Source organism: Lactuca virosa, chromosome 5 (assembly GCF_052849685.1).
Source record: "Lactuca virosa cultivar CGN04683 chromosome 5, Lactuca_virosa_CGN04683_v6, whole genome shotgun sequence".
NCBI classification, from domain to species: domain Eukaryota; kingdom Viridiplantae; phylum Streptophyta; class Magnoliopsida; order Asterales; family Asteraceae; genus Lactuca; species Lactuca virosa.
The window spans coordinates 224,690,576-224,711,932 of NC_136430.1; positions in this window are offsets into that span (position 1 = coordinate 224,690,576).

A 21,357-nucleotide genomic window follows, 5' to 3' on the forward strand; every position below is an offset into this window, starting at 1 on the left:
GGATTGTCGGATCTTGTATACACTAATGTGTATGGACCCTTCAGATCTGCCACAAGGGACGACAAACACTACTATGTCATATTTACTGATAGTTTTCAGTAGATGTGATTATGTTTTATATGATTAAGCATAAGTCTGACATTGTGAATAAATAAGAGTATCAGAACAATGTAAGGAATCAATTGGGCGGGAAGATAAAAGGGTTTCCCATCCGAAATAAATGAGAATGCCTTAGTATCGAGTTCTACGATCATCTTAGATATTGTGTATGGTTTCCATAATTGGCTACTCCAAGGACACCATAATGTAATGGTGTTGCAAAAAGGAGAATCAAATGTTATATGGTTCGATCTTTCGTGAGTCGTGCTTTTCTACCAATTACATTTTTTGGGAATATACACATGAAATAGTATAGCATGTTTTTGTTGGATTAGATATCTAAGCCCATAACTATTATTGGATTAGATATCTCACATCTTGGAGATGAAGTCACATATTGACAAGCTGGGAGAGTTGGGTGTCGAAGTCTCGGAGAAGCTGGATGTTGACTTGGTTCTTCAGTCACTCCCTGATGACAGACCACGACATGACCCTTAATGATCTTACCTATTTGCTTCTTTTTGTTGAATCGGCAATGATTTGGAGCACTGGTAAAGCAAATTTGACTGGAAGATCTACTTCCCAAACTTCCATGGACATTGACAATGGAAACATTGGAAATCCAGAAAAGTCTTCTCTTCCCAATGGAAAGGGATCGGCCATAGTCAACCTGGTTGACCAAATGCTAAAGAGAAAGGCTAAGTTTGATATAGTCCCATGTACCATTACTAAAGAGTCCATATGTTTCTATAGCCAAAGGAAGGGACATTGGTTGCGAAGCTGCCTTATTTACCTGAAAGATCATTAGGATGGAAAAAGTCAAAAATTTTGACTATGCTTCAGGTAAAGTCCACTATCTAACTCTATTAAGTTCCTGTTTGGAGATTCTTAATCCATGATGTAATGTAATTACATTTTGATGTTTTGAAGAATCAAGGAAAAGGAAGGAAGCTTAAAGAAAGAGTAAGCAGATTCTGATTGCGAAGAGATGGATTTCGATCGCATGATTCGAAGATCAGAATTTTGAGTTGCTGCTTATGAGTTATGATAGATTGCTTAGGAATAAATAAGAACATAGTTTTTCATATGCATTTGCATTGTAAGGATAAGTTTTTTCTGCAAGTTTTATATAAAAGAAAGGTTTTGATTTTATTTATTTTAAATTTCCTTACAATGGGATTTGTGAAAATTGTTGTTTATATGATTCCATTGATAGCAATATTGGAAATTGGATTTGATTCTTTCGTTTGTGGTAGTGTCATAATTTACCAAATAAGGGAAGATTCTCATCACCCAAGTTTCAGTTGGATAGAAACTTGGAATCATGCAACTTGTATTGTATGATGAATGAGAATTTTCATCTTTGAGAAATTAAGACTAATTCCTTGTTCACATGTATATGTGAGTCAAGTGAAGGACTAGGAGATCGGGTACACTTGGTTGTATGCTGATCAGGTCCACCACAAAGAACGATAAGGCTATTCGTCATGATTTACTAAAGCTTAGTAAACATGGTTATGCTTACAAGTTTAAGTGTAATTCTGAAACATTGGAAAAGTGTCAATGTATAACAGGACGAATGAGAAGAATCAAATTAGGCAGAAAGATAAAAGTTTCTTCAATCTGAAAAGATGGGAGAGTACTTCAGTATCATGTTTTATGATCATCCTAATGATTATGAAAAACCATATCATAATTGATCCTCTAAGGACATCTTAGTGCATTCGTATGACTAAGAAGAGGAATCGCGAATTGTTGGAATGGTTAAATCAAAAGATGAATCATACTTCGTTCCAAAATTGAGTCTTAGAGTAATACTCCAAGATTGTAACTTGAGTGACATTTTCTTAAGAAGGTTTAAAACACTTATCAAATGTAGAGTAAAATGTTTTCTACTCTTGTACATTTGAAATTGGTGAGTTGTGATGTTTTGGATAAAAAAAAAGACCAACTAAGGCCAATTGTGTGAAGTGTTTCTCTTAAAAAGAATCCGCACTAACTCTTGAATATCTGTTTTGTTAAGGAATGGTTCTTGACATGAGAAACATATATGTCAAGAGGTCAGTGGGAGTTTTAAAGATCTTGAAAATTTTCAAGAACAAATCAAGAATAAAACCTATTGTTTATCACTAGCACGCGACTTAAGGTTTGTAACCTATCGTGTTGACATATTCTTGTTTATGTGCCCATTCTAGTTAAAGTTGACTATGCATATGAGTTCTATGAGTTCTCAATTGTTTTCATAACAACCTGGAAGCAATGGTAGGCCCTTGTGCTGCCAGGTGGCAAGAAGTTAAGATTGAACAAGTTCAGTCCATATGAGCTTGGATTTGTCACTAACCTCCTCTTGTGATTATGGTTATGACATATTTACATGGATAGAAACACATGCACCATAAAAATCTAAGTGTCATAAGGTTTCTCTCTGATTCATGAAAATGATGGTGAGGAAACGCTTTCACTAAGTAGATTTTAAGTAGATAGCAATTGTGATATTTGCATTCTCAAAGTCGTTAGTGGAGCATGTGTGGTTAACCGGCACACTAACATGGACTAGTGAGAATGGCAAAAGGTCTAAATATTATGATTACGGCATCCCTCTTCATAATTGTTTAGACACACATGTGAGCTATCTAAGGAAAGGTGTATGATTTTTGATAAAGTCTTATCAAAGCATCTCGTATCAGAAATATGAACTTTGGTAAGAAAGTCAATAAGTATTGATTTCTAGAAGTCCAGTTGATTTCTAGATACATGTCAAAGTTAGTGGGAGCATAAGTGTTATGTTAATAATGGTTATTATGCTAGCGGGAGCATAATTATTATGCTATGTATTGCAAGTTAGCAATGTTAATTATACAAAACAAAAGTTTCAATTTGCAAAGTGTACTTTTCAGGGTTTGGAAAATTGTTTTGCTATAATTAAGGGAGAGGAAATTATACTTCATTCCAATTCTAAAAGCTTAGATTGTGAGTCTTTAATCAAATTTAGTCATGATTACATTATTTGCGTTCTAAAATTCGATTATGATTACGACATCCCTTTTCATAATTCGAATTATGAGAACATGGCTAATAGAAAAGTTATAGCAAAAGACTGGTCTAGGATCATGTCTTTATGTGAGACATTATGAATCGTATCCCATATGCTTCGGGTATAGGATCGATTGCATATGATATAATATTTCTATGTGTTCTAAATTTTCCAAATGCCTAGGGAATGAAGACGGAAAAGGACTGGAACTGGATATGACTAAAATGATTAAGCAATTGTCGAGGACAATCTGAGGTTTACCAAAGATTGGTTGCTCATGGATGGTTGGAAGTATAGTGTTAATTTTTTGGAAAGACTATATTGACATATTCTGAAAAGAGGCAACTCTTGTTCAGAAGTGATAGTAAAAAAATGGGAATATGGAAATGTTTCCATAAGTGGAAGTTGTTACTCAAATCTGTATAAGATTAGAAAACTTAATGCAAGAAGGATGTTCAAAGGAATGTACTTTGAATGTGAGACTTCGTTTCCATGGAATTGCTCTCCATTGGAATACTTTGTAATGTATGTAGCCAAGTCTTTGTGACTTTTGTGCATAGTCATTACAAGAGGACCATTGCATATAAGCTTAGAATCTAACAGATTTCAGTAAATGGCAAAGAATCTTGTATTCTTACATTTATCATAAGGATTTGGAATTGCGAAATGAGCATCATTGAAATGTTTTCAATTGATCTATTCCACAAAGAAAGGGCCATAGGTAAACATAGTGTGCATGCTTGGAGCATGGGACAACTATTGTTTTTAGTTCAAGTATTAAGTTGATTATTCGAAACATTATACAATGAATTACGAGTAATCAATTTGGTGATTAAATAAAAGGTGTTTTATTTACTCTCAAAAGTTTTGGGGCCATATAGGATTAGTATTATTCTTGTGTTTCACTTTGCATGTTTTGACTTCCCGAATAACTAGGTTATTCAAACTGTCCACAATCGATCATACTTTGGAAGTAGGTATTGAGGCAAGACTATCATGAATGGGTCTGTAGTTCTGTCTAGGTGGTCTAGACATAGCTACAGTATTCATGAGTGTTCCTGGAATAAGATTCGAGTATTGGATTAAACCCACGCTCATTTGAATCACTTCATGGATTATATCACGAGTGATCATGAGACGATAATATCTTATATTCTTCAAACGAAGATGTGTGAGTTGTAGTTGCAAGTCGATTGCACATTGACATATGTAAACGCACCAGTAACTTGGATGTTATAAAAAATATCATTGTGTGTAATTTGATGAGTGAGTACAAGCGAGCATTTGGGTCAAAGTTTATCCGTTCCTTTTACCCCATGTGGATAAAAGCGGTATCTGTGGGCCCATCGATGATTTAATGATGACAAACGTAAGTGCTCGGCCGGGCCTGGACTGATTTGATTTGTTTAATTAGTCGGTCGTCATAAATCGAAAATCAGGAAACAAAATATGGATAGAGAGAATGATTTTAATCCATGTCTCAGTCCATATGATATCTAGAATGGAGGAATATATGATCACTTATCTAATCGACTCGTCATTGATTACATCAGAGTTCGACAACGGCTTCTAAGAGCTACGATTGCTTGTCGGGTTTTGGGATCTTACTTGCAATAATAGTTTTAGACTTATCCAAGTGGGAGACTGTTGGATTAGGTGTCTAAGCCCATAACTATTATGGGTATGTACTCGACCTGAGAGTAGCATGGTCCATTTGGGTTGCATACCACCAGGACAATTTGTTAGGATGGACTCTTGAGAGAAGGTTATATATGATTTATTAATATATTATAAGTTCTAATATATTAATATGAAATCATATGTTTTAACTAGTATTGATCAAGAATTAATATGGAATTAATTTAGTGATCAAAATAGACTAATTGAATCTATGGGGACTAGTTATGATAATTAGTTATATTTATATGTGTTGGGCTTATGATCCATGTTGGATCAAGTTTATGTATGGATATATAAAGAGTTGGGCCACATGGACCATGGATCATAGCACCAATGGGTATGGATTTGGGTTATACCCATGACCCTTGAAATACCACATATAAATACATACTCCATTGCCAAAATCACCACTTGGGAAAGACTAGGAGTTCCTTGAGCTCATGGAGTTGACTTTGGTGTGGATGGAATTCTCTCTCAAGAGCCACCTTTGTCCTAGGTGAGTTGTGAGCCATTTGAGGCATTCATACTTTTAGTGTTAAGCTCTTAAGGCCAAATACATCAAGACTTCAAGCTACACAAAAGGTATGTTACTCTAACTAGTATTTTGTATGGTATATAACAATTGCATGCTAGTTATAGGCTTAATACCTTGGGAACATCATTGCATGTATAATTAGTGAAAACATAGATCCAAGGTATTTAGGGTTGTATGTACAGCATAGGATGTTGTAGCATAGAAAAGCCATCAGTTTTAAACCTTGTAACCGACTAAGTAGGTTTGTAGACACCTCATGAAATATGGGCTTGGAAAGTTCCCTCACATTTAGGTCTGGTGTTTTGAGGTCTTTCTTTAGACGAGAAACAAATCACCAACTTGAATCTAGATCTAAGAAATTTTATATTGTCGGGTATTCAATAAGGACTTTTGATATTTGTTTTAAAGACCCATGAGAATGCGGTGCTTATATCTCAAAAAGAGTGTTCCTTGAGAGAGGAACATATACATATCAAGAAGTCAATAGGAGTCATGTTGACCTTGAAGAAATTTGAGACATGAACGACAATGAACCTATAGTTGGAACTAGCTCTCAACATAAGGTTGAAATACCAATTGAGTCAAAAGACACTGTCTTTTTCGGATTAGGTGTCTAAGCCCATAACTAAAATTGGTATATACTTGAATTTATAGTAGCACAATCCTTTTGGGTTGCCCTCAAACCTATCAATTGGACATGATGATTTTAGAGAGAGAGATTAATTTATTATGTGAATAATAAATTAAATAAATGGTTTATTAATGTGTTATGAAAATAATATATTAATTAGAAATCATATTATTTAATTAATAATTAATCATAAGTTAATTGGAATTAATTTTGGGATTAATTGGATTAATTAAAAGTACAGGGACTGTTTTGTTATTTGTTAATAGTTGAGAAAGGAAGGCTCTAGAACCCATTGGAGGAGGTGGACAAAAATCTCTAGGGAATCCCTAGGAGATTTCGTCCAAGGCCCCTTGCGCAAGGGGTTATGGGCCACTTGGTCACCAAGCAAAGGATCTAGGGAATATCCCTTAAACCCTAGCTTTGGCACCAAGTTTCCTCAACTATATAAGGAGTCCCTAGCCTCTTAAATTCATCAATGCCTTTCTACTAAGAGCCTTGGACAAAAATTTCTCTCTCTTATATTATCCTCTTGCTAGTTTGAGTGTGGTTCCATTAGAGGCACAACACTTGTGGTGCTTGCTTCCAAGAGATCAACAAAGGAGATTTCTAGTTGTTTTCTATAACAACTAAAATGTATGTAACCCTAAACCTTTTCTTTAGTAATTTCAAAAATTACCTTGGGTTCTTAGGGTTTCTTTTTGACGTTCTTAGTTATAAGTTCAACAGAGAAAACATAGATCCTTCTTAGGGTTGCATGCACACTTAAGAGTTTAAGTTTATTTGTTTTGCATAAATCCCATTAGTGGTATCAAAGCTTAAGGTTTGTTTTCAGTTGAATAGTTATAACTGAAGAATAGATCAATTATGGTTCATAGAAATTAAACCCTAAATGGCATAAATTTCGACTAGGCTTAGGGTTTGTGAAAACCCTAGCCTCCTTCCTTTGGAATTTCGAAATTTGGGCTATGGTTTCGAAACCCTTGCCTTCCTCCCCAAGATTTCGAAAATATGGCTAGATTTTAGGGTTTTCAATTTTTGGTAATTGTTATTTCAGTTGCCTAATATGAAATAATTAAAATTGGAATAAATCTTATACCCTATTTTCGAATATTAGAGGGTAAGGATTAGTATTAAATTAATTGATTAATTTAATTAGATAATCCTTAATTAATTTAATATATTTAATTAATTGTTAATTAAAAGATAATAATTCAATCATTATTGGTTTAATTCCAAGGTTTCCATGGACATTGACAATGGTGACAATGGTGGTCCAGAAAAGATTTCTCTTCCCCATGGAAATGGGTCGGCCAAGGTCAAACAGTTTGATCGTATGGTAAAGAGAAATGCTAGTTTTGAGATAGTTCCATCTGTTATCCCAATGATTCCATTTGTTTCTATTGCCAATTGAAGGGACACTGGTTGTGAAGCTGTCCAAAGTATCTAAAAGATCTCAGAGATAGTGAAGTCAAGATGTGTGACTCTACTTGGGTACATCCATTATCTAACTCCATTATTCCTATTCATATACTCTTAAATCATGATGATGATGATGATGATGATCACATTTTTATGTCATTACATAATCTAAAAGAAAAAGGGAAGCTTAAGCAGAGTAAGCTAAATCTGATCGTGAAAGTTAGAATTTAGTCACATTGTTCAATGAACGGACTGTGGAGCTACTACTTAGAAGTTAGGATAATTTAATAGATTGTTATTACTCTTAGGAGAGGTATAGAAACATAGTTTTCATTTTATGTTTTGTAAGGACAAGTTCCAATTTTTCATTTATTTTCAATAAAAGTGAAAATTTTGTTTATCTGGTTGCCTCATTTTATATATTACATTGCAATGGAATTTATGAAAATGTTGGTTACATATATAATATTAGCAATATTAATTGTGGATTTGATTCTTATGATATCGCTTGTGGTAATGTCATGATTGACCAAGTGAAAAGAATTATCATCACCAAGTTTCAATTGGAAAGAAACTTGGAGTCATGCAATTCGAATTGTGTGATGCATGATAATCTTAGTCATTGGAAAATAATGACTAATTCATTGATCACATGTTTAAGTGAGTCAAGTGAAGGACTAAAGGATCTAGTACATATTGATGTGCACTCTTCACATCCACCACAAAGGACGATAACTCTGTTGTTCATGATTTACTGATGCTTTAGTAAATATGGTTGTGTTTATAAGATTAAGCATAATTCTAATACTTTGAAAATATTCAAAGAATAGAAGAACAAATAGAAGAATCTATTAGGCAGAAAGATAAAATTTTCTCCAATCTGAAAGGAAAGGAGAGTACTTTAGTATCATGTTTTATGATCATCTTAGTAATTGTGAAGTTGTATCACAATTGTGTCCTCCAAGAACATCTTAGTGCAATTGTATGACTAATAAGAGGAATCGAACATTGTTGGAAATGGTTCGATCATAGACGAGTCATACTTTGTTTCAATCAAGTTTTAGAGTCGTACTCTAATAACTATAAATCGTATCTTGAAAACTCATTTCTAACTAAGAAGGTTGAAAACACCTTGAAATATGTGGAGTAAAGATGTTTTCTTATTCTGGCACATATAGAATTGGAGTTGTGATGTTTTCGTTAATCGAGAAACAAAAAATAAACTAAGACCAATTCTATGAAGTATTTTCTTGTCGGGAATCCACACGAACTTTTGAATGTTTGTTTTAGCTCATGAAGGAATGTTCCTTGAGAGAAAAACTTATATATCAAAAAGTCAGTGGGAGTCTTATTGATCTTGAGAGTTTCAGGAGTCAATCTAGAATAAACCTTTTAGTGATCACTAGCACACAAATTGAGGTTGATAACCAGTCGTGTTTGATTAACATATTCTTATTTATGTGCACATTCAAGTTAAGTTGGTAATGCTTATGAGTTCTGTGTTATTCATTTAAATTCAAAAGCAAATCACGTTGGTCAGTGAAAGTACATTGATAAATATGGGTGAGCTTCTAATAACATGGAAGCATTGGTAGGCCCTTATTCTACCCGAGGGCAAGAAATTTAGAATAAACGAAGTTCAGTCCATGAAAGGAAAGCTAAATTTGATTTTGGTTTTGTCCTAAACCTTGTCTTATGATTGTAGGTTGGAAATGATAGATTCACATGGATGAGAACGTATGCACCATAAAAATCTAAGTAGCAAACTTTTCGCTCTAATTCATGAGAATGATTATGAGGAAACACTTCCGCTAGTAGATTTTAAAGGATCTGATAAAGATCAATATAGATATTGCTTGTATTAACTGTATTCTCAAATTCACAATATGATTACGACATCCCTCTTCATATTTCGAATTGTGAGGAATGGCAAGGAATTGTTTGAACTTTCAATACTTATAGTTATGATAAGGTTTGAACATACACATATTCTATCCAATGAAGGTGTATAAGCTTAAGAAGTCTAGTTGGAGACTCATCGAAGCATTACATAACAGAAATCTATACTTCAGTAAGAAAGTCAAGGGTATTGATTTCTAAAAGTCCAGTTGATTTTTGGGTACATTTCAGAGCTAATGGGAGCATAACTGTTATGCTAGTATTGCATGTTGACAACATTGTTCGTAGGGAACAAAGTTCTCAGTTTGCAAACCTCAAAATTTGGGAATTGTTTCGCTATGATAGACTTAAGGGAGAGGGCACTCATACTTTGTTTCGAATCTAAAGGATTAGATCATATAGTTTAATAGAACTTAGTCATAGACATATATGTGTTGGATTAGGTGTCTAAGCCCATAACTATAATTGGTATGTACTTGACCCGAGAGTAGCATGGTCCTTTTCGGTTGCCTTCACCAGAACAATCTGATAGGATGGACATTTGAGAAAGAGGTTATTTATGATTTGTTAATATATTACAAGTATAATATATTAATATGAAATCATGTTATTTAATTACTATTGATCAAGAATTAATTTGGAATTAATTTAGTGATCAAAAGAGACTAATTAAATTAACGGGGACTGAATATGTAAATCAATGATATATATATATATATATATATATATATATATATATATATATATATATATATATATATATATATATATATATATATATATATATATATATATATATATATACGGTTTGGGCTATTAATCCATGATGGGCTAAGTTTATGTAAGTTTCCATGAAGAGTTAGCCCACATGAGATATGGATCATAACCCACGTGTATGGATTAGGGTTTACCCATGACTCTTGGATTCCTACATTATATATAAGACCCCATGGCCTAAAATCGGTTACCCTTGTGTTCTTAGAGTTCATAGAGCCGATTTTAGTGCATTTGAACCTCTCTCTCTCAAGTCATTCAATTGTTGGTGGTGTTTGTGACTTATTAGAGGCATCACATTTGTGGTGCTAAGTTCTAAAAGGCCAAAGATAACAAGCTACAACAAGAGGTAAACAATCTAACTAGTTTTATGATTCAATTATCAAATTTTATGTGCACATTAAGGTTGTTATAGTGCTCAAAACCCTTCAGTGGTATTAGAGCCTAGGGTTGTTTTATGTTATATTGTTGCATTGCTAATTGTTTAAAGTTGAAGCAAACTGAAAATTGGTTTCTGACAGACTGGACTCGCCGATTCCATGTATGAACTCGACGAGTTCATGATGAACTCGACGAGTCCATAAACTGACTCGACGAGTCGGACAGTCTGTTGGCAAATTTTTGGGATTTTTGGCCTGGATTGGATTGGGATCACTACCACAAACTGTTTTGCATCATAAAATCTGTTTTTTCTGATATGGTAGTGATTATACTCATCCAATCAAAAGATAATTGTCAAAATTTTGAGATAATTGTTGCTTTAAATGATAAACAAAATTACTTGTAAATTGTTGATTTGATATTATCTTGCTTTATGAGTTTGGTTAGATCAATCCTAGATTATATGATAATTTTATTTCTTAAAATTGATCTAAATTTTTTTTAATGATTTCCATAACTTGTCCTCAAGTTATGGAACATGAAAAGTCTCATCCATTAAAATGACATTAAACTCACAAGTTGTGGAAATGAAGAGTTTTGAAGAGTTTCAAAACTTGCCCTCAAGTTTTGGAATTTGTAAAGTCTCACTAATGAAACATTTAATTCCAAACCCTAGAATTTTAAAAGTTAAAATTCAACCATTATACTATTATAATATTATAAGTTTAATAATTATATATATGTATAAGACAAGTCAGTCTTACCGTTAGTAGGCCTCATTCACAAAGTCGGTCTATAAGGGGGGTATAAGGTTACTGCCAATAAAATGGTGGTTTAATGGGTGTCCACTCTCACCCACCGCTTCCTTGACTTGTGGAGGGTCGTTAGCCGAACGGGTAGGATAGGACATTAATTCTCGTTAAAAGTGTAATGATAATTATAAAGTAACTAAATGTTTTATTAAATTCTCAATCTTAGTTACTTTAGGAAAAATGTGAAAATGATGCTATTCCATGAAATTGCACTTTGCACCTTGCCAAGTCGTTAATGGAGCGTGTGTGGTTAACCAGCACATTAACTTTGACTAATAAGGGTGGCAAAGGGTAGCTTGATGTTTTTCATAGATCAATGGAGCGTGTGTTGTTAACCGGCACATTGATTAGGTGATAAATGGCGTCGAGTGTACCAAGCACATTTGCATGGTTATTCACACCTTGTTTGTGATCCTCAGTATCCCAGTCACAAACTTGAAGGGCATAATCGAGATTTAAACATGCCATTGAAAAGTTCAATGAATCTCAAAGGAATCTAGGAATTTCAATCCAATTAAAACTTAATAATCAGTTTCGTTTTTCATGGTGGAAATTGGTAAATCGTCATTTACCTACCTTCAAATATTTTGCAATTGGATTACGGCATCCCTCTTCCGAAATGTAAAATATTGTGTTGGGTCCTAGCCTTAATATCTCATTTGGGTTTTATATTAAGGATTCTTATCTAATCTAAACTTTGTCTTTCTTTTCAGATGTCTTCCAACACCGCTTCTGGCTCAAACCCTTATGGTTCTTTCTCTCTCATGAACTTGTGTGGGAGAGTCATCTATGATGGTTCGAACTTCAACGACTGGATTCGGAACATTAGGATGGTTACTCGCTACAAGGACAAGGAATATGTCCTCGACAAAGAGCTAAAGGAGATTGATGATTCCACTACTACTCCTGAGGAGATCGCTGAGTATAGGACTCATGAGAAGGACGCCACGAATGTGTCTTGTATCATGTTGGCCACTATGTCGGCTGAACTCCAAAAGTCCTATGAGGACTACTACCCTATCGAGATGCACCACGACTTGATGGAAAGATACCATTAAAGTGCTCGTCAGGAAAGGTATGAAATCATTGCCTCCATGATTACAACAAAGATGAAGAATGGAGAGTCCATTACGGCCCACTTGCAGAAAATGCAAAGGTTTGTGGACCGTTTGCTGAAGTTGAAAGTGAACTTCGATGAAGAGTTGGCCATTGATATTATCCTACACTCATTGCCTCCTTGTTATGATCAGTTTCGTATGACTTATCATATGAACAAGGAGGAGGTCACTCTTAGCAAGCTTCAAGGCCTTTTGAGAACTGCTGAAAGTAGTCTGAAAGGAAAATTTGTTGTATTTACTCCTACTCCTACCGAAGCTGCCCCAAATACTTGCAGGATGTCAAGGATAGGAAGATAAAGCCCACCCACGTAGGTATTTACACTATTCTATCTAATAACTCATCACATTCTTGTTCTTGGGTCCTTGATACAGGCTGTGGTTTCCACATTTGTTCTGATTTGCAGGACTAAAAAGAAGTAGGAATGTGGAGCACGGGAAGATGAACTTTATCATGGGGAATAGGAAAATGTCGTCTGTCACCAAGATTGGAGTTTATTCTTTATTGCTTAGTAGTGGGTTAGAAATATATTTGAATAATTGTAGCTACTCGTCTGATATGGCAAGAAATATTATTTCCTTTCATGGTTTGTACAAACAAGGTTTTAGATTTTCATTTGATAATGAAACTGGTTCTATTAATTCTTTTTATAATGGTGTATTCTATTTTAAAGCATTGCCTTGTAATGGTGTATATGAAACTGTGATGGTTGTAGACAACTCAGGAAATAATGTGTTGCACATTGATTCTTCCAATAGTTTGGATAAGGCATCCTTGTGGCATTGTCGTCTTGGACATGTCAACAAGAAGCGCATAGGCCAACTCCAAAAGGCTGGAGTCTTGGAGTCATTCGACTTAAGGTCAGATGACACTTGCGAATCTTGTTTTCTTGGAAAGATGAGCAAGTCACCATTCACTGGTACTTGTGAAAGGGCTGAAGGTTTGTTGGATCTCATACACACCGACGTGTGTGGACCCTTCAGAACCGCCACAAGGGATGCTAACCGTTTCTATGTGACTTTTACTGATGATTACAGCAGATATGGCTATGTCTACTTAATCAAGCATAAGTCAGAAACCTTTGAAAAGTTCAAAGACTTTAAACAAGAAGTGGAGAATCAGCTGGGCAGGATTATAAAGATGCTCCGATCCGATCGAGGTGGTGAGTATCTTAGTATCGAGGTCCTAGACTATCTTAAGGAACGTGGAATTGTTTCGCAATTGACGCCACCTACGACAGCACGGCTTAATGGTGTGGCTGAGAGGCGCAATCGAACCTTGCTGGACATGGTTCGTTCCATGATGAGTAGAGCTTCATTACCTATCTCATTCTGGGGGTATGCCTTAGAGACTGCCGCCCATATCCTTAATCTAGTCCCAACTAAAAAGGTTTCCAAAACACCTCAGGAGATGTGGACAGGGAAGGTTCCCTCCTTATCACACATCATGGTTTGGGGTTGCGAGGCTTTCGTGAGACGCGAGACTCACGCCAAGCTCGAACCTTGTAGTGAGCGTTGTATTTTCATCGGCTACCCATAGAAGTCCTTTGGATATCTCTTCTATAGACCGACTGACAATGCTATCTTCGTTGCGAGGAGATGAGTCTTTCACGAGAGAGAACTCATATGCCAAGAGGAAAGTGAGACGCAAATTGACCTTGAAGAGCTTCAAGAGTTAAGTGATGAAGGAACCTCAAACACTAGCGATCAACCTGAGGAGGAAACTCCTGTTGAACCAATTGACGAATACGTACCTCTGAGGCGTTCCAGTAGAGTTAGTGCTCCACATGTGTTATATGGTTTCCATATAACATCTGAGGGTGATACATTTATCAGTGATAGCACACTTGTAAATTTCGATGAACCTAACAATTACAAGGAATCCATGACAGGCCCCGAGTCTGCAAAGTGGAAAGAGGCCATGGACAGCGAGATTCAGTCCATGTATGACAATCAAGTTTGGAACTTGGTTGACAATGTACCTGGCCGTAAGACAGTCGGGTGCAAGTGGATCTTCAAGAAGAAGACCGACATGGATGGGAAAGTACACACATATAAGGCGCGACTGGTTGCGAAGGATTTTACTCAAACTCATGGAGTTGACTATGATGAGACCTTCTCACCAGTAGCAAAGATTAAATCTATAAGGGTTATGCTAGCCATAGTTGTATTTCATGACTATGAAATATGGCAAATAGATGTCAAAACCACTTTCCTTAATGGAAAGTTGGCTGAAGATGTGTACATGAATCAGCCAGAGGGTTTTGTTAATGCAAAGTACCATAATAGAGTGTGTAAGCTTGAGAAATCCATTTATGGATTGAAACCAGCATCTCGCAGATGGAATCTTTGTTTCGATGAGAAAGTCAAAGAGTTTGGATTTTCGAGAAGCGAGGATGAGTCTTGTGTATATGTCAAAGCTAGTGGGAGTATAGTTAGCTTTCTGGTGTTGTATGTGGATGACATACTTCTCATAGGAAACTACATCCCAACCTTGCAGGAGGTTAAGTCCTGGCTTGGGAAGTGTTTCTCTATGAAGGACCTTGGAGAAGCTGCTTACATCCTAGGGATAAGAATGTTGAGAAACAGGAGTAAAAGACTAATTGGACTTAGTCAGAGTACCTACTTGGACAAGGTGTTGAAAAGGTTCAACATGGAGAATTCCAAGAAAGGTGACTTACCCATCCAAAGCAATACCAAACTGAGTAAGACTCAAAGTCCGAGTACAGAGGCTGAGATAGCAGAGATGAGTCAAGTATCATATGCTTCCGCGGTTGGCTCGATCATGTATGCTATGACTTGTACTCGCCCTGATGTGGCCTTTGCTTTGAGCATGGTCAGTAGATATTAAGGGAATCCTGGTAAAGCTCACTGGACTGCGGTTAAGAACATTCTCAAGTACCTGTGGAGGACTAAGGACTGGGTCCTTACCCTCGGTGGGAGTGATGACTTGAGAGTGGCAGGGTATAGTGACACCATCTTTCAGACCGACAGAGATAATTTCTGCTCTCAGTCGAGCTGGATTTTTACCCTGAATGGAGGAGCAATAACTTGGAAAATTTTCAAACAGGAGACTGTAGCTGATTCAACATCCGAATCAGAGTACATAGCAGCAAGCGAAGCCTCGAAGGAGGCGATATGGCTGAAGAACTTCATCGGAGACCGTGGAGTTATACCACATGTAAAGGAGCCAATGGAGATTTTCTGTGACAATGAAGGTGCGGTCGCCTTAACCAAGGAACCAAGGGATCATGGCAGATCCAGGAACATCGACAGAAAATATCACTTCATAAGACATCGTGTAGAAGAAGGACTCCTCGTGGTAAAGATGGTATCGTCAGAGGAGAACCCAACAGATCCCCTTACGAAGGGACTATATAGGGTTAAGCACTTGCAGCATGCGAGGAGCATTAGGCTAAAGGACAATATTAGTTTCAATGATTAGATAGCTGTTTAGAAACTTGTAATAGATAAAATGTAATTGGCATTTGATGATTAAATAAAAGGTGTTTTATTTATAAGTAAAGTTACTATCTTGTGTCAATTGTTTACTATTGTTTCATTTTGATTGTTTTGACTTCCAGAATAATTAAATTATTCAAACTATCCACGGTCGATCATAATTTGGAAGTAGGTATTGACGCAAGACTTCCATGAATTTGGCTTGTAGATTGTCTGAAGTGTTTAGACATATCAAAAGATTGCTACAACATTCATGAGTGCTCATAAGGTCTAAGTATTGGATTAAACCCACGCTCACATGAATCACTTCATGGAATTTATCACGAGTGATTGTGAGATGATAATATCATACAAGTCTTCAAACCGAGATATATGAGTTGTTGACTATGAGTTGGTTGTACATTGATAGTGTGAAAACGCATCAATAACTTGGTGTTATAAAACGCACTGTTGTGTATGATTTAACGAATAGTTAGTAAAAGCATATAATGTCGAAGTTTATCTGTTCCTTTTAATTCTTGGAGGATTAAAAGCGATATCTTGGGCCCCTCGATGATTTTGTCTTGACTTATGTGTCGGGCCCGGTCAGGACTCAATTGATGTGTTCAATTAAGTTCTATGTCAAACAAATCGGAAATTGGGAAACAAACTGTTGGACAATAAGTATGACATTGTTCCATGTATTTGTATGGCTGATATCTTGAAGAACAAAGGATTATATGATCCCTTATCTAAAGGACGCGTCAGATTTCGACAGCGGCTTTTAAAAGCTATGATTGCTAGTCGGTTTTTGAGTGGTACTTGCAGTTATAGTTATTAGACTTATCCAAGTGGGAGACTGTTGGATTAGGTTTCTAAGCCCATAGCTATAAATGGTATGTATTGACCCGAGAGTAGCATGGTCCTTTTGGGTTTCCTTCACCAGAACAATCTGATAGGATGGACATCTAAGAAAGAGGTTATTTATGATTTATTAATATATTACAAGTATAATATATTAATATGAAATCATGTTCTTTAATTAGTATTGATCAAGAATTAATTTGGAATTAATTTAGTGATCAAAAGAGACTAACTAAATTAACGGGGACTGATTATGTAAATCAATGATATATATATATATATATATATATATATATATATATATATATATATATATATATATATATATATATATATGGTTTGGGATATTGATCCATGATGGGCTAAGTTTATGTAAGTTTCCATGAAGAATTGGCCCACATGAGATATGGATCATAACCCAAGTGTATGGATTAGGGTTTACCCATGACTCTTGGATTCCTACACTATATATATGACCCCATGGCCTAAAATCGGTTACCCTTGTGTTCTGAGAGTTCATATAGCCGATTTTAGTGCATTGGAACCTCTCTCTCAAGTCATCCAATTGTTGGTGGTGTTTGTGACTTATTAGAGGCATCACATTTGAGGTGCTAAGTTCTTAAAGGCCAAAGATAACAAGCTACAACAAGAGGTAAACAATCTAACTAGTTTTATGATTCAATTATCAAATTTTGTATGCTAGTTTAGGCTTCATGCTTTGGAAAACAATTTTGCATTTATAACTAGAGAAAACTTAGATCCAAAGCATTAGGGTTGTATGTGCACCTTAAGGTTGTTATAGTGCTCAAAACCCTTCAATATGAAGATCGTGTTCGAATGGTTCAACATAGGAAATTCTATATATGGACATATTATAGCAAGAGATTGAAGAGATACGAAATCTTTATGTGAGACATAATGAATTGAGTCCCATATGCTTTGGATATAGGATCGATTACATATGCTATAATATTCACGTATTCTGATTTTTCCAAATGCCTTGAGCATTGAGAGGAAAATGATCAGAATTTTTGTGACTAGATTTCTTAAACAGCTGTCAAGAACATTCAGAGGCTTACTGAAGATTGGTTGCTTGTGGACAGTTAGAAGTATGGTATTCATTGTGTTTCACTTTGCATGTTTTACTTCCCGAATAATTTGATTATTCAAACTCCACAGTCGTTCGTACTTTTGGAAGTGAGTAGTGAATTAAGACTGTCATGAATTGAATTGTAGATTGTCTAAAGAGTTTTAGACATAGCAATGGTATTCCTGCAATGTTCATGAGTGCTTTGAAATGGAGATTTAAGTATTGGATAAGCCCACGCTCCAAAAATTACTTCATGAAATTTATCACGAGTAATTCTGAGATGTTAATATCTTATAATCTTAAAATGGAGATATATGAGTTGTGGTTTACAATTCAATTGTGTGTTGATAATGCGTAAACGCATCAGTATCTTGATGTTATAAAACATATTGTTGTGCATGATTTAATGAGTGAATGGTGCAAGCATATAATTCAAATTTTATTCATTCCTTTTTCCCTAACGGGAAAAGCGATATCTTTGGACCCCGCGGTGATTTGGTGTTGACTTGTAGTGTTGGCAAGGACTTGGTATTCTTACACTTACGATAAGGATTTGGAATTGTGAAATGAGTGTCATTGGAGATGTTTACAATTGATTTATTTCACATAGTAGGGACCATAGGTAAACATAGTGTGCATGCTTGGAGCATGGGATAACTATTGTTTTAATTCAAGTGTGAACATGATAAATCGAAACATTATATAATGAATAATGTGTAATCAAAATGGTGATTAAATAAAAGGTATTTTATTTATATTCAAAAGTTTTGAGACCATATTGGATTCGATTATTCTTGTGTTTCACTTTGCATGTTTTGACTTCCCGAATAACTAGGTTATTCAACCCATCCACAGTCGATCATACTTTGGAAGTAGGCGTTGAAGCTAGACTGTCATGAATGGGTGTGTAGATTGTCTAAAGGCGTTTAGACATAGCACAAGTTTGTTGCAGTGTTCATGAGTACTCCTGTAATAAGATTTGAGTATTGGATTAAACCCACGCTCATCTGAATCACTTCATGGATTTTATCACGAGTGATTGTGAAATGATAATATCTTATATTCTTAAAACCAAGACATGTGAGTTGTATTTTACAACTCGGTTGCACATTGACATATGTAAACGCACCAGTAACTTGGTGTTAGAAAACATAATGTTGTGTGTGATTTGATGAGTAAGTACAAGGAAGCATTTGAGTCGAAGTTTATCCATTCCTTTTACCCAATGTGGGATAAAAGCGATATATGTGGGTCCCTCGATGATTTAGTGATGACAATCCTAAGTGCTTGGCCAAGCCTTGACTGATTTGATTTGTTCAATTAGTCGGTCGTCATAAATCGGAAATCGGGAAACAACGCATGAACGGAGAGAATGATTATAATCCATGTCTCAGTTCATACGATATCTAGAATAGAGGAATATATGATCCCTTATCTAATGGACGCGTCATTGACTACGTCAGAGTTCGATAGCGGCTTTTGAGAGCTACGATTGCTAGTCGGGTTCTGAAGTCGTACCTGCAATTATAGTTATTAGACTTATCCAAGTGGGAGACTATTGGATTAGGTGTCGAAACTCATAACTATAATGGTATGTACTTGACCCGAGAGTAGCATGGTCCATTTGGGTTGCCTTCACCAGAACAATCTGATAGGATGGATATTTGAGAAAGAGGTTATTTATGATTTATTCACATATTACAAGTATAATATACTAATTGTGAAATCATATTATTTAATTAGTATTGATCAAGAATTAATTTGGAATTAATTTAGTGATCAAAAGAGACTAATTAAATTAACGGGGACTGATTACGTAAATCAATGATATATATAGTGTTTGGACTATTGATACATGTTGGGCTAAGTTTTATGTAAGTATCCATGAAGAGTTAGCCCACATGAGATATGGATCATAACCTAAGTGTATGGATTAGGGTTTACCCATGACTCTTGGAATCCTACACTATATATGTGTTATCCCTTAGCCAAAATCGGTAACCCTAAGCATTCTAAGAGTTCTAAGAGAACCCTAGCCGGTTTTGGTGGTGCTTAACCTCTCTTTCAAAGTCCTCCGTTGTTCATGGTGTTTGTGAACCATTTGAGGCATCACACTTGAGGTGCTAAGATCTTCAAAGGCCAAGAGCTACAAACTACATGAAAGAACCTCTTTCTAAACTTTCGTATTTCTGAAAACATTGTTACTCCAAAACATGCTACATGCATATTCATAAACCAATATTTTTCATTGATACTTTGATTACAAAAGACTGGATACAAACCGACTAAGTTTTAGTATATTACAAAGTGTTATATTTATTACATAACTACCCAGGATATTATAGCTTTTATACAAATGTTAACACAAGTACAAAAGTAATAGTATAAACTATTTTAAATCTTCCAACAGTATATGACTATACTAGATGCTTATTACCTGCAATTGTTAAACACTGAGAGGGGTAAGCGGTGACGCTTAGTGAGTTCAATGATAGATACAATATAACGTTATGCCATATATATACTTCAATATGGCAGAAGCAAAGGGAACAAGGAACAACAAAGACATATGTGAATCATGCGACAGGCTTTCCATAACAATCAATGAGACATAACAATTTCAATACTTGATATACATCAATAACGCTTCGGCCCAAATGGCACAGATGACATACAATTTCTGATTAAACATTTTGGTATATTTCAGGCTTTCTTCTATCTAACCTTCTTCCAATGCCATAGGGGTAAAAGTCATTCTCTTGTGAAACATGCTCTACACGGCCAGAGGTTACATAGCAATACCACTGTGAATCTAAGTCCTTTCACTTATCACATGGCCAAAGGTACAGTTTTGCTATCAAAATAGCAGAAATAATAACACAAGATGATAACACGGAAAAGCACATAGCACATATAACACATAACATACAATTGTTCCTATATATTGAACTCACCGTTAAATAACCGAAGGAATATATAATAACTTGGGCAGCACTTCGGCTCTAAATATGACTTTCTGTGATAAAACCGGGGATTTTAGTTGAAAACCGGCCTTACTCGGGCAGAGTTTCGACTTAAAAATATGATTTTCTCGGGAATTTCGGAGCGTCGGAACTTGCTTCGGGTGTCGGGGATGATACCGGGACTTCAGGTGGTTAAAAGTAGCTAGAGAAGAGAGTAAATGGTGAAAGAGATTGAAAAATGGCAACCATAACCGGGCAATCTCGCATGCCTTTATAGTTGGCCGAAGCTTCGGAGTACGCTGGGCGTACGCGGCGTGCCAGCTGCTCGGCTCCCGGGTCTCGGACGTGTCATCAAATGTGATAGGTGGCATCTGCGCGAAGAGTGGGGCAACGTGGCTGATCCGAGGCCTTGCATACGAACGTTGGGCGTAATCCTCTACGCGAGGCGTTCTCCTTCGAATAAGTCTCGAATTTTTATTTATTTTTATTTAAAAACTTCAAAATTTCATATCTTTTGTATACGAGCTCCGTTTTTGACGTTCTTTATATCCACGCGTAGGTGAAATTATGCTCTACAACTTTCGTTTAGACTCCGTCGGCTAATTTTGACTTCATTTTTA